Source organism: Carassius auratus, unplaced genomic scaffold (assembly GCF_003368295.1).
Source record: "Carassius auratus strain Wakin unplaced genomic scaffold, ASM336829v1 scaf_tig00041133, whole genome shotgun sequence".
In the NCBI taxonomy this organism is placed as follows: domain Eukaryota; kingdom Metazoa; phylum Chordata; class Actinopteri; order Cypriniformes; family Cyprinidae; genus Carassius; species Carassius auratus.
In genome coordinates, this window is record NW_020526631.1 from 20,909 (window position 1) to 35,372 (window position 14,464).

Below are 14,464 nucleotides of genomic sequence, written 5' to 3' on the forward strand. Positions count from 1 at the left end.
TAGATTTGTGTTCAATTATTTCAAAGTCTTCAAGTACCATCTAATAATCAGCTGTCAGTCATTAAGTAATATTTTAAAACTGGTTGCTTTTTTTATTAACCAGTTTTTTTAGTTATTATAGTGCGACAGAATGAAGATTAGATGATGAGCATGAGGTGACATGATGCTTTATATTTCAATCTGCCAGAGAGGATGATGGGAAACGGAGTGTAGTGACCTCATAAAGGGCCCAAATGCAAGCTTTATCACTTTTCTCCATTAACAGTCAACACTCACATTTATTAAAACTCGTTCACACATCAAAACTTACCTTACGTTTCTTTTATTATCAAAAAGTCTTCCTCAGCTGGTAAATACGACACATTGAGTGATTGCTCTCTTATTGGTTCAGCAAGTCCTGTATGCAAATTCTGCAGCTTTTACATCAGTGTGAAGCAGATTGAATCGGCTCTGATGGATGAAGAAGGGTGTGTGTTTGGATCTGAAGGATTAAGGAGTGAAGTAACCACCTCGAGCTGTTTGTATACAGGTGTCCATGATTATGATGCTGCGCTCGGACACATTCAAGGCAACCGTCACTTAAGACGGTATTATGAAAAGCGAGGGAAGCAGTCAGCCATGCTTATTTTCCTCAGAGGCGCTAACGCTCAGGTTCAGGATATTAGCGCTCTTCATTACGTACTGAAGGTCAGGGCCGGCCGCTCCGAGAGAGACGATTAACAGCCAACAACATCTTCAGAGATGTGTCTCAGCTTCATCTCAAACGCACACAGAGCTGCTGTTGTGGAAACATGTTCTGGTCTGACTTTAGCTTCCAGAGAACTGCTGATAGCATCGACACTGATCCAATGCCAACTCAATGCTTCGCTCTTCCTTATTATTATTATTCCTTGTTTTTCAGACCTGACTGAGATGTTTAGCAACAAAGATAAAAGCAACACATGTTTGCATGTTTGCTCATCTCATAAAAGTGTTAAAGTATTACAGAATTTGGTTTTAAAACTCAAGCAGCTCAACAATGGCCTTCCTTGTGTTGTTTTATTTTGCTTTCAGATGAATCCAATCAATGGGGATTAACTATTATGCATTATAGACACGTATTTGAGTTAAAATCATCTTAATGCTGGATGTGTTTCAGGTTTTGTCTTCTCCAGATGTTCACTGATGGACTGGAGTGCTGTGGATTATTGTGATGTTTTTATCAGACTCTCATTCTGACGGCACCCATTCACTGCAGAGCATCCATTGATGAGACACTGATGCAGTGCTACATTTCTACAAACCTGATGAAGACACAAACTCCTCCTGATCTCTGATGAACTGAGGGTGAGCACATATTAATTTTAGGGTGAACTTTTCCTTGAAATTAGCATTTAGTCATAATTTAAATCCCTTTACAGAACATACTGTGGTGTAGTGATGGTTTCATCTGTACTGCATCAGTTGATTCTCTGCAGCTGAATGTGATGTGTGTGTGTGTGTGTGTGTGTGTGAACACCTGTCCTCTGTGTCTTACCTGTCCAGCTCTCTGTCAGGTAAACAACAGGTGGAGAGCGTTCACCTTGAGTCCTGCAGCCAGACTGTTTGTCACCCATCTGCCTCATTTCAGATCACTTCTGTGTGTGTGTGTGTGTGTGTGTGTGTGTGTGGTCCAGCTGCACACTCTCAGCAGTGTGATGGAGGTGTTTTTCTGCTGGTTTTGCTGTGGTTCTCCTCCTGTGATGGACCGTCTGGAGCAGATGGTGGTTTCCTCTGGTCTCATGAAAACAACCTGCCAACAGACACATTTCATCGAGCAAAACAGGGTCCAAAAATAACTAGTGCATTTGCCTAATGTGAGTGAATTGAGAAATGAATTGAACATTTCATTCTACTCATGAAACTCTATTGTGCATTACATCTATTTAAATTCCTATATGAGAAAGTTCACTTCAGCACAAGAAAAGTATGTATAAACCAGGCCCGATGTTCTGTTACTGTGGGATTTTTCACCCATATTTTTGATGAAGCTTTATTTTTAGATGTGTTTTAGGATTATTTTTTTAGAATTTAATTTATAAATAATATTCTGCCAGGACATTATTCTATTCTTTTAAATTGTTATTCTTACATTGTATTTATATTATACTATTCTGGTAATTAATCATATTTTGAATTAGCTTGTACTCTTATATTTTCATTTTCTTTTAGTTTAACCACTTTTGTAATTTATAAATAACTTTTAAGTTTTAGTCATTTAATTCTTTATTAGTTTCTATTTAACTCTAATCTTTTTATGTTTTATTTTTAGTAAAGAGTCACCGAGTACATTAACAGTTTATTAAACAATTATAAATCAGATGGTTTTATATATATATATATATATATCAGTTTTTCAAAGAAGTCTCTTATGTTAATGAAGGCTGCATTTATTTGATCAAATACTGTGAAATATTAATCGATTGCAGTATATTTTAAAATGTGATTGATTTCTATTCTAATATGATGATTTACTGCTCAAGAAACAGTTCTGATTATTATCAATGTTGAACACAGTTGTGCTACACAATATTTTTTTGAAATCTGTGACAGGGGCGGATCTACCGGGGTGGCATAGGGTGGCAAATGCAACCCTAAAAGAAAGCCTTGCCACCCCTGCTGCCACCCCAGTTGGCAGCAACGAATTAAAGGTTATGGCCAATTAGAAATTTTACTAGCGCGAACCTTTCGTGATTCCGCTCCAAACTCCCGAACTGACTCAATTGATTCGCGAACCCGCTACGAACTCCCGAACTGATTCAAATGATTAACGATGCCTCAACCGACTCAAATGATTCGCGAACCCGCTTTGAACTCCCGATCTGACTCAAATGATTCGCGATCCCCAAACTGACTCAAATGATTCGCGAACCCGCTTTGAACTCCCGATCTGACTCAAATGATTCGCGATCCCCAAACTGACTCAAATGATTCGCGAACCCGCTCCGAACTCCCGATCTGACTCAAATGATTCGCGATCCCCAAACTGATTCAAATGATTCGCGAAGCCGCTCCGAACTCCCGATCTGACTCAAATGATTCGCGATCCCCAAAATGATTCAAATGATTCGCAAACCCGCTCCGAACTCCCGATCTGACTCAAATGATTCGCGATCCCCAAGCTGACTCAAATGATTTGCGAACCCGCTCCGAACTCCCGATCTGCCTGAAATGATTCGCGATCCCCAAACTGACTCAAATGATTCGCGAACCCGCTTTGAACCCGCTTAAATGATAGTCTGTGTCTTTTTGTAGTGTGCACATATATTTATCATCAAACTGTGATAAATGTAACTAAATTCAGTATATATACGTCTGCCATATGTTGCCACCCCTCAAAAATTCCTGCCCCCTTTTTTCCACCCCATCAATATTTTTCTAGATCCGCCCCTGGTGATACATTAAATTTTTCAGGATTCACAGATGAACAGAGAGTTCAGAAGAACAGATTTTATTTTAAATAAAAAACTTTTGTAACATTTTAAATATTTTTACTGGCACATTTTATTGATTAAATGTGTCTAAATGCAATAATTTACATTTTTAAACCATGATCTCAAACTTTTAAGTGTATCACAGTCTCCACTGTTTTCAACATTGATAACTCTGATAATAAATCATCATATTATTCTGATTTCTGAAGATGTGACATTGAAGACTGGAGGAATGATGCTGAAAATACAGAAATAAATTACACTTTAACACAGATTCACACAGAAAACAGCTGTTTTACATTAGAATAATATTTAACTTTTTTTACTGTATTATTATTATTATTATTTTTTGTATAAATTTTGATTGAGAGTGTTTAATAAACACTTTTTCTCAGGAGAAACACATGCAGATGACTTGATTTAATCTCAGTGGTTTCTTAAGAGAAACAACTGAGATAGTTTGGTGTGTGTGTGTGTGTGTGTGTGTGTGTGTGTGTGAGTGTGTGAGTGTGTGTGTGTGTGTGTGTGTGTGTTTCTCCTGCTCAGATTCTAAACACATTCAAATTTACAGTGTGCTGTTTTAAAGAGGGGCAGCTGGCAGCTGGTGTGTGTGTGTGTGAGCGGGGGTTGGGGGGGGGGGTATTTTTTGCTGATTTGGTCGTACAGAATCGCTGGACATCTGTCTCTTCTCAACCGGAGATCAGTGTGCCGCCTGAATTCAAATCATCCAAACACACAGCGACCTGTGAAGGATCCAGCAATCATGTGTTCAGTACGTCTGCATTTAAACACTGTAATAAACGAACAGACTGTGAGCTGTGCTGGTGCTGGTCTTCTGTATCTGTGTCGGCTGCAGGGCTCTGATGATGTCTCGTCTGGGCGGCACACGCCTGACTGAATACTAATGACGTCCTCAGAGAGCCTCCTGAACTGATCCTAGACCTGCCTCAAACACTGATCTCAGATCTGCCTCAAACACTGATCTCAGATCTGCCTCAAACAATGATCTTAGATCAGCCTCAAACACTGATCTCAGATCTGCCTCAAACACTGATCTCAGATCTGCCTCAAACAATGATCTTAGATCAGCCTCAAACACTGATCTTAAATCAGCCTCAAACACTGATCTCAGATCTGCCTCAAACACTGATCCCAGATCTGCCTCAAACACTGATCTTAAATCAGCCTCAAACACTGATCTCAGATCTGCCTCAAACACTGATCTCAGATCTGCCTCAAACAATGATCTTAGATCAGCCTCAAACACTGATCTTAAATCAGCCTCAAACGCTGATCTCAGATCTGCCTCAAACACTGATCCCAGATCTGCCTCAAACACTGATCCCAGATCTGCCTCAAACACTGATCTCAGATCTGCCTCAAACACTGATCTCAGATCTGCCTCAAACACTGATCTCAGATCTGCCTCAAACACTGATCTCAGATCTGCCTCAAACACTGATCTCAGATCTGCCTCAAACACTGATCCCAGATCTGCCTCAAACACTGATCTCAGATCTGCATCAAACACTGATCTCAGATCTGCCTTAAACACTGATCCCAGATCTGCCTCAAACACTGATCCCAGATCTGCCTGAAACACTGATCCCAGATCTGCCTGAAACACTGATCTTAAATCAGCCTCAAACACTGATCTCAGATCTGCCTCAAACACTGATCTCAGATCTGCCTCAAACACTGATCCCAGATCTGCCTCGAACACTGATCCCAGATCTGCCTCGAACACTGATCCCAGATCTGCCTCGAACACTGATCCCAGATCTGCCTCAAACACTGATCCCAGATCTGCCTCAAACACTGATCCCAGATCTGCCTCAAACACTGATCTCAGATCTGCCTCAAACACTGATCTCAGATCTGCCTCAAACACTGATCCCAGATCTGCCTTAAACACTGATCCCAGATCTGCCTCAAACACTGATCCCAGATCTGCCTGAAACACTGATCCCAGATCTGCCTGAAACACTGATCTTAAATCAGCCTCAAACACTGATCTCAGATCTGCCTCAAACACTGATCTCAGATCTGCCTCAAACACTGATCCCAGATCTGCCTCGAACACTGATCCCAGATCTGCCTCGAACACTGATCCCAGATCTGCCTCGAACACTGATCCCAGATCTGCCTCAAACACTGATCCCAGATCTGCCTCAAACACTGATCCCAGATCTGCCTCAAACACTGATCTCAGATCTGCCTCAAACACTGATCTCAGATCTGCCTCAAACACTGATCCCAGATCTGCCTCAAACACTGATCCCAGATCTGCCTCAAACACTGATCCCAGATCTGCCTCAAACACTGATCCCAGATCTGCCTCAAACACTGATCTCAGATCTGCCTCAAACACTGATCTCAGATCTGCCTCAAACACTGATCCCAGATCTGCCTCAAACACTGATCCCAGATCTGCCTCAAACACTGATCTCAGATCAGCCTCAAACACTGATCTCAGAAATGCCTCAAACACTGATCCCAGATCAGCCTCAAACACTGATCCCAGATCAGCCTCAAACACTGATCTCAGATCAGCCTCAAACACTGATCTCAGATCAGCCTCAAACACTGATCTCAGATCTGCCTCAAACACTGATCCCAGATCAGCCTCAAACACTGATCTCAGATCAGCCTCAAACACTGATCTCAGATCAGCCTCAAACACTGATCTCAGATCAGCCTCAAACACGGATCTGCTCCAGCTGAGGACGCTCCGGGGTTAACCTCGGAAGAACTTTGGATTTGGGTGATCTTTTTTCTATGATAGGCATTTTGTATTAGAGAACATATATTATTCTTATATGAGATTTAATAATGTTTTTGTGTCTTCTGCTCACCAGGGATGCATTTATTTGATCAAAAATACAGTAAAAATTGCGACAAAATATTCTTTTTAAAAAAAGCTCTGTTCTGTGTGAATCTGTGTTAAAGTGTAATGTATGTCTGTGATGCTCCGCTGTATTTTCAGCATCATTCCTCCAGTCTTCAGCGTCACATGATCTTCATCAAATATGATGGTTTCATCAACAACAGAAATGTTCACACAACCGGTAACTGCTTCAATAGAACGTTCTAGATTATGAGCTCTATATTCACTTCACTCATCGTTGTTTAATCCCACTACACCGTGTTCAGGACATCCAAGACCTAGAAGCACAATGCGTCCTTCACATCAGTATCTTCATTTATTATGACGTCCAGCGCAGAGCGAGAGAAGCATTAGACACGTGTTAATATCACAGCAGCTAGCACACAGTGTCTGAAGGAGAATCGGAGAGACACACATGTGTCCTCCAGAGGAAGAGAGCGATTGAGGTCACTGATGTTAAATCACCTCTGCTGATTCTGTCCCTGTGATGTAACACACACTCATCCGACGCTGATATCTGTCTGTCATCAGCACTAATGCCATCTGAGAATGAACTCACAGCCTGACAGATATCAAAGCTAAAAAATGACATTTGCTCATGTTGCTGCAAACTCATATTTCTGAGGAACATCCAGAGGAGGAAAGTGGCACAAACATTATCATGAAGCATCAGAATTACCACATATTCAAGTCACAGGATGCTTTGAGAGAAACAAACTGAAATTATTTTACTGCATTTCGGCATTCAAATCAACAATTGGTAAAAGTAAAAGCTCTTTATTGGCATTCATGGTTTCATCAAGACCTTTTAACATCCATTAACACACAGGGATTCTACACGTATTATGACCATTTTTACAAAAAACAGTAAAATCTGTGTGAATCTGTGTTACAGTGTAATGTATTTCTGTATTTTCAGCATCATTCCTCCAGTCTTCAGTGTCACATGATGCTTTGGTTGAGAAACGAATCTAAATGTAAATGATTGTCATGCACTGCAGTGTCCACATCAAACACAGAGATACATATTCTTAAAAATAAAGGTTATTTCTTGGAACTGACCCTTTTTGTGCTTTTCATTGCACATTATAATAAAAAAGGGTTCTCTAAAAAGAAATAATATGATACTTTGAAGAATGAAAAGGTTCTTCATGAAGCCAAAAACGGTTCTTTTTGAAGCTTTATTTATAAGAGAATATCTGCCAGCTTCATAACTGATTTGAAAGATGATTTTCAGTCTGTTCCTCACATTTGACTTCAGAAGACGTGGAATAACAGTCGACTTGTGCGTAAGATCTTCCACTGTCCAACCCAAAGAACGTTCTTCAAAACATCTTCATGTTTCACTGAAGAAAGAAAGAAAGGGTTTGAAGGACATGAGGGCGAGTGAATGTTTGGGTGGAAGTATTCAGCAGTAAGCAGTGATCTGTGGATTCAGGGGCTGTACAGATGGAGCTGCTCTGATTTGTTCTGCTTCTCGTGGCTTCTGTGTCGTCTTTGTCTCCAACGCAGAGGAACACAAAGAAGGAGGGTCCGGGTGGCCGTTTGGAGCAGCTGTGTGTGTGTGTGTGTGTGAGTGAGCTCCCTTTGTGTGCGTCTGCCTTTGTTTGGGACGTACCACTCGGAGTCACCAATCCACTGGCGTTCCTCTGAGAGCGAGGCGGTCCCTCCCACCGGCCCCTCACACACAGCAGGACCCCTAGTGGACAACACATGATGCTGCAGCTCGACTTCATTCAGAACACACACACACACACACATGCTTCACTGAAACGCACAGCCAATGGCATGACATCACGAAGAGAACGGGACGGATTCCTAGTTCACTGCACAATATACTGCAGACTCATTTTTTAAGGTGAGACACTCCAGGCAAAACATGCTTTCATGCACTGGTCACTTTTCAGATTTTGTTTAAGACTAGTTTTTTTTTTTATTACTATAGTAGTAATATATTTTTATTACTACTAACATGTTTTGTGTGTGTGTTTGCACTATCTTCTGATCTATGGATTGTTCAAGAGAAATCCAAAATCCTTTCTGGAAAAACCAAAACACTAATATGACAATACAATTATAGAGAATTTATGTTCTGGAAATGCATGCTAATGAGTGCATAATTAAATAAATAAAGCATAATTTGCGTATTTACACAACATTTTAGAAGACTTACTACTAATTATTATTATAATTTATTTATTTTTTGCATTTCTTAATGTAATTAATCAACTGTGGAGGCTTGTACTATTGGGCCTAATCTGCTGAGATTTGCGAAATATCAACCCAGAATTGCAAGGTTAGAATTTAAAATAAATAAATAAATAAATAAATAAATAAAAAAAAAAAAAAAAATATATATATATATATATATATATATATATATATATATATATATATATATATATATATATATATATATATATATATATATATTTATTTATTTAAAGTCTAACCTTGCAATTCTTCCTTTTCTATAAACTCAGAATTAAAAAAGAAACCAATTTGTATTTCTTTACTAAGACTATTTCACATAAAGGAAATAATCTTCCATAATGAATTGGTAATTTACGGTGATTTAGTTTAAACGTTTAGTAACGTTAAAAAGGATGTAAAACTGTGCAATGATAAGTTGTTAACATCTCAGAAATGATTAAGGTTATTTAGCCCTTTTAATCTATTTTTGCGTTTAAAAACAGCCTAATCTATGTCAAACAGACATGACGTTATTAGCGTACGTGATGACATCACAGAGGACGGCGGAGGCACGCGCATTCTTGGCAGAGAGAGACTTCCCGCCGCGGGGCGTTTGGAAACCGTTGTTGATATTAGGCGGGAATAATTGAGGCGCTGATTGCTCCTTCACACCAGTAAATGAGATTATGGTCTGTTGAGCGCTCATTAACAAACCTAAAGCATGATTATGATAATCACTTCATGCTGCCCGGAATGCATATTCCAGAGAGTTATATTCATATTCATACAATAAAACACAAATCCAATTTCTGCAGAAGGCGTCATTTTATATAATGAGCGATTTAACAGGCACCTTAAAATTGTAATAATCTGTTTTGATTTCAATTTGAATGCCATCTGTCACGTGCTGTCAATGCTGATTATTAACTCTAAAGTGATGGAAAGTTAAGAATGTAATTTCTGCAGCACTGGTCAGGGTGGTTTTCTACAGAAGCCTGCTTCCACCATTGAATAATAAAAAAGGTTATAGCGACTTTTTATTCTGACAATTTATCTCCGAATTGCTTTTTAAAATCTTAGAATTGCGAGATAAAAATTCAAATTTTTAATATCACACAATTCTGACTTTTTTCTAGGAGTTCAGGCTTTTTTTTCTCACTAAATACACATTTAAGTGTTTATCTGATTGATTTAGATTAGATTTCAGGTGTTTGTTCATGTATAACTCACAATGATTTATATTATATCTTTATTCCTAAAAACATGGCATTTTTATTTCACAATTCTGACTTTTTTGTCTCAATTGCTTGTTATAAAGTCAGATTTGTGAGATATAAACTCCCAATTCGGATCAAAGATGTCATAATGTCAAGATTTAAACTCACAATACTGTAAAAGACATCAGAATTGCGAGTTTATATCACAGAAGTGAGAAAAAAGTCAGAATTTAGAGATAAAAAGTCACAATTACCTTTAAAAAGCAAGAGAAAAATATATAACAGCTGCCAGTTAAAAACAGGGTTGCCAGGTTTTCAAAACAAAACCCACTCATTTACTACTCAAACCCCAGGGGTAAAATACACACAAAATACACATTTTTGACGAGGTTCCTTTGGTAAAATTCGCATCCCAGGGACCTAATATCATATGTGGGACACTTAAATCTTCACAGACTACAAACTGAAGACAGACGAGTCAGAGCGAGTGAATTATATTCAATCATTTCAGCATCAAAACATCTTAAACAGGTTTCAGCACTCCACTTTCAGTGATTGCATTCACAAGTGCATTATAAATTATAGTAAAATATATTATCCTCACCATTACAGGATAGAAAGAGTAGCTCAGAACAGCAAATATGTACATATCAAGATATTCGGATAAAAAGCATGTGTGTGTTTAAAAGCATCATCAGTGTGTGGCTCGTCCTCGTGAGGACTCAGTCCATCTTTTTGCTGGTTTCTGTGTCTTTGGGCTTGGTTTGGTCCGGTTCGTTGGTGTCGCTGGGGTTCTGGTCTTTTGCTTTCGGTTTGTTGTGGTTCGGGGAAGAACAGCGGCTCGGGGTCGGGTCGGTCAGAGGTGAAAAGGTCAAAGGTCGAACAAACAGAGTCTTGTAGAGCAGAGTCTCCACGGCTGAAAACGGATACGATGAGGAACCCAACAACATCATCTGCGTCTGAAACAAATGAGAGACTTCGCTTTTTAAACTTTTAAAGGAATAAATAAATTCAAGGGGAAACAATGCATTGAAACATAAATGTCCAGAGAGCAGAAAATGATGTTTTGTGTCAGAAAACTTACAACATCCCTCCATATGGTAATACCTTTTACTGAATATTCTGATCAGAAGGCACAAAAATTATGTTTTTACTCAGTATTTCTGTCTTGTTTTTTAGTGCAAATGCGTAACATTTTTTCTTTTAAATCAAATGCAAAAATGTGTTTTGTCCTTTTTTATTTTTTGCAGTGCATGCAACATTTAATGCCATGAATATTAATTTTTGGAAGGGTAATTAAGACTTAAGAGCCGAAGATGCACATTTAATCTAAAAGCACAGTTATTTCCTTTAGTCAAATCTGAGAAGTGCACCAGAAAGTTAACGGAGAGAGCGTTTGTCTTGAGATCTGACCGGTGAACTCCAGATTTACCGTCAGTCTCGCTCAAGAACTCACTCTTTTTGAAGCAGAATGATGCAATTACATGAAAATGATGCAAAGAGCGCGAGAAGCGTGTAAGAGTGTGGAGCGGCACGGCTCATTCTGAAGGGCAAAAGAGACTCACTTTGATGAGCTTTAGCAGGTCGCTCGTTAACTTCAGTCTAACGAATGTGAACAGACGTCCGTCCAATTAAAACACGACACGCCGATCAATCAAACGCTCTCGTTGCCTTGTTTTTAATTGTGAATCACAGCTAATATTCATTTATCAGGAAAATAAATGGCATTCGGTATCTCTGCACACATACTTTTGTTAAGGATTAAAGCATAACAACTTTAAAATGCACAGAAATGCTAAATAAAATAGATTTTTTCTGTTTTGACAAATATAGATCTAGATGTTCACGTGTTTCCATATAAACGAGTGTTTGGTTTGAGTCTGAACGCTGCAGAAAGACACACACAGACCTTGTTGGTGACGATGAAGAGTGTGTAGATGAAGATCAGATGATGCGTCTGGATCGGGAGGAAGTGACACTGCTGGAGAGAGAACACCACCGACCCCAGCAGAGTCACCTTGGTCGGGCTGCACACACACACACACACACACAGAGAGACACACACACACACAGAGGGAGACACACACACACACACACACACACACACACACGCACACGCACACACACACGCACACAGAGAGAGACACACACACACACACACACACACACACAGAGACACACACATACCACACACACATACACACACACGCGCACACACACATAAAGTCAAAGGTCAGAGGTTAAACGGTAAATACTACAGCTCTATAAATGATACTTAACACAGATGTGATGCACATTCTATAGAAACGTGTTAAGTTTAATGTAACTCAACAAACCAACTAATATTACTCACATTAGAGAAAAACTGTGTATTATGAGTATTATTAATAATAATAATAATAAATTGCCTATTCACTGCAGAAGTCTTCTCCATCATTACATCCATTCAACTTCTCACAATAACTGCTTCATCATTTATCAGTAATAACAAATAACGTGAATAATCCAAAATAATAAACAATATATATATATATATATATATATATATATATATATATATATATATTTTTTTTTTTTAATAATAATTATTAAAAATAAACATCTTTTCTTTAATTTAAAATTAAAAATATATTTTTTTTTGTTTAAGTTCTCAGTTTTTCCAGGTTTATTGAATATTAATCGATCATATTACGGTTGCCAGCATTTAAAAAAAAGCCATAAGCAACACGTTCACTAAGTAGAGCAGTGAATTATGGTAAAAACAGTGTAAAACTTTATTAATCATACATTTAATGCATCATTTGATTAATACAAAATTTGTATCTGAAGGGTCCAGGGTTGAGCCGTTTTCACAAGATGCATGGATTACACCGATCTGATCAGTCTCTTATTTCCCGAAGACGAACAGTTACAAGTTACAGTTAAATACTGTACATCAGACGCTCGTCGCCATGGCAACTGACAGCGAACCCTCTCAAATGCCACTCGCACAAAAACCATGACAACAAGTGTCTCCGAGACGACAGGAGATCAATACAGAAGCCAATTATTCTACCTGCGGCATTCTGGGAGAAAGAGACACACACCTAAACCAGCTCGTGCATCTGATTTATGAGAGGATTCACACACTGAACGTCCTCTCTGAGCTCTGAGTGGAGAAGAGAAAAGATCCTCTGATGAAAGTGATGTTCAGACAAACGCCGCTGTCTCAGGCATCCGATTTCATTTTAGATTAAAAAGCACGACTACATTTCAACAGCTTTAAAAACGTTGACAATTTGGCGAGTTTAACATCAAGTGAAACTAAAACTAAAGGAATTAGTAAAAAATAGTGCTGTCAAAAAATGAACCGTGTTTAATTAAATCTAAATTAAATTTACACACACATGCATGCATGTATTAAATTATATATTTAATAATTAATTTTATAACAAAACATTTTCTGGAAATATATCCATGCATGTGTATTAATCTATTGATACATCATAAATATACACCGTAAACACACATATATATACAGTAATGTAATCAAAACTTTTTATTTTGAATGCGATTAATCGTTTGACAGCACTAGAAAAAAATAAAACTAAAAAGAGAATTATATAATAAAAATAAATAAAAAATGAGTATTTTTAATTAAGTTCTTATTTCAGTTTTTTTGTTATTTTAGTCATCTGAAACTAAAAGTAAGAAATGTTGCGAATGCAATTTTTTTTTTGCGAAAATTGTTACATTTTTAGTATCTGTTGTGTTTTTCTAATTTTTATTTGCTTCAGTTTTTCTATATGTCTGTGTAGTTTTAATGAATTTTCAGTTTTGGTTTATTTAGTAAATTGAGTTAAACTAAATGAAAATGAGAATTGTTTCCTTGCAAACTAAGTGAAATAAAAAGTTTAATTCCTTATTATTTGAACTTTATTTCAGGTAATGTATCAAGTAACAATGTTTCTTTTGATGGTTGTAGTTTTTCAGTTAATGATAATCATAATATTATAAATATGATCGGTTCACAAAGTTTTTATGCAGTATGTAATTGAAATCTCTTTTTGTTTGTGAGGTGAAATGTTGATGTGGATGAGTTTAGAAACCCTCTTGAGTCACAGGAGCTGGATGAGGAAGATGAAGATGATGATGATGAGGACTCTTACTATGTCATCTTCAGGAGCTCGTTGGTTTCCGGTCTCCAGACGCCTCGCACCAGCTGCTCAAAGTTCCTTCAAGAGTCTCCTCCGGCTCCTGCGCACACAATCCTCCAGTAACTCTTTCAGCAGATTCACCAGGCCGCTCGCTGACGTGTTCCTGCTCTTACACTCTTATCACTTTAGCACGAGCGTAATTACAGTCACCTCGACCTCTTGATATTTCAAACCTTTTCTGAGTGTAATTGAAGGACCAGCGGGGTGAAATGCATCATGGGGTTTAATAATGAGTGTGATGAAACTCTGAAAAAATAACCTAGAGCTTTCAAACATGAAAATGTCAAGGCTCGACGTCTGAATGAAAACAGTACCTTTAGCCCAGCCCACCGCGATCATCACAAACAGACCGTCTTTGTACTTCCTTCCTGCTTGTGTGACTCCGCCAGAACCTTCCAGGTGCGGGTCACTTCCTTCATCGCCGTCAAGACCAGACGCACGGGGAACACGGACGCCAGCGAGAACACGGCATCCAGAGGACAGTAGAACACCAGATACCTGCACACACACACACACCAC

At 38.4% G+C, this 14,464-nt stretch overlaps 1 pseudogene; it reads right to left on the reverse strand.

Moving 5' to 3' along the window:
• Positions 1-10,372: 10,372 nt before the first annotated feature.
• LOC113085001 (trimeric intracellular cation channel type B-like) lies at positions 10,373-14,454 on the reverse strand (annotated as a pseudogene).
• Positions 14,455-14,464: the final 10 nt, after the last annotated feature.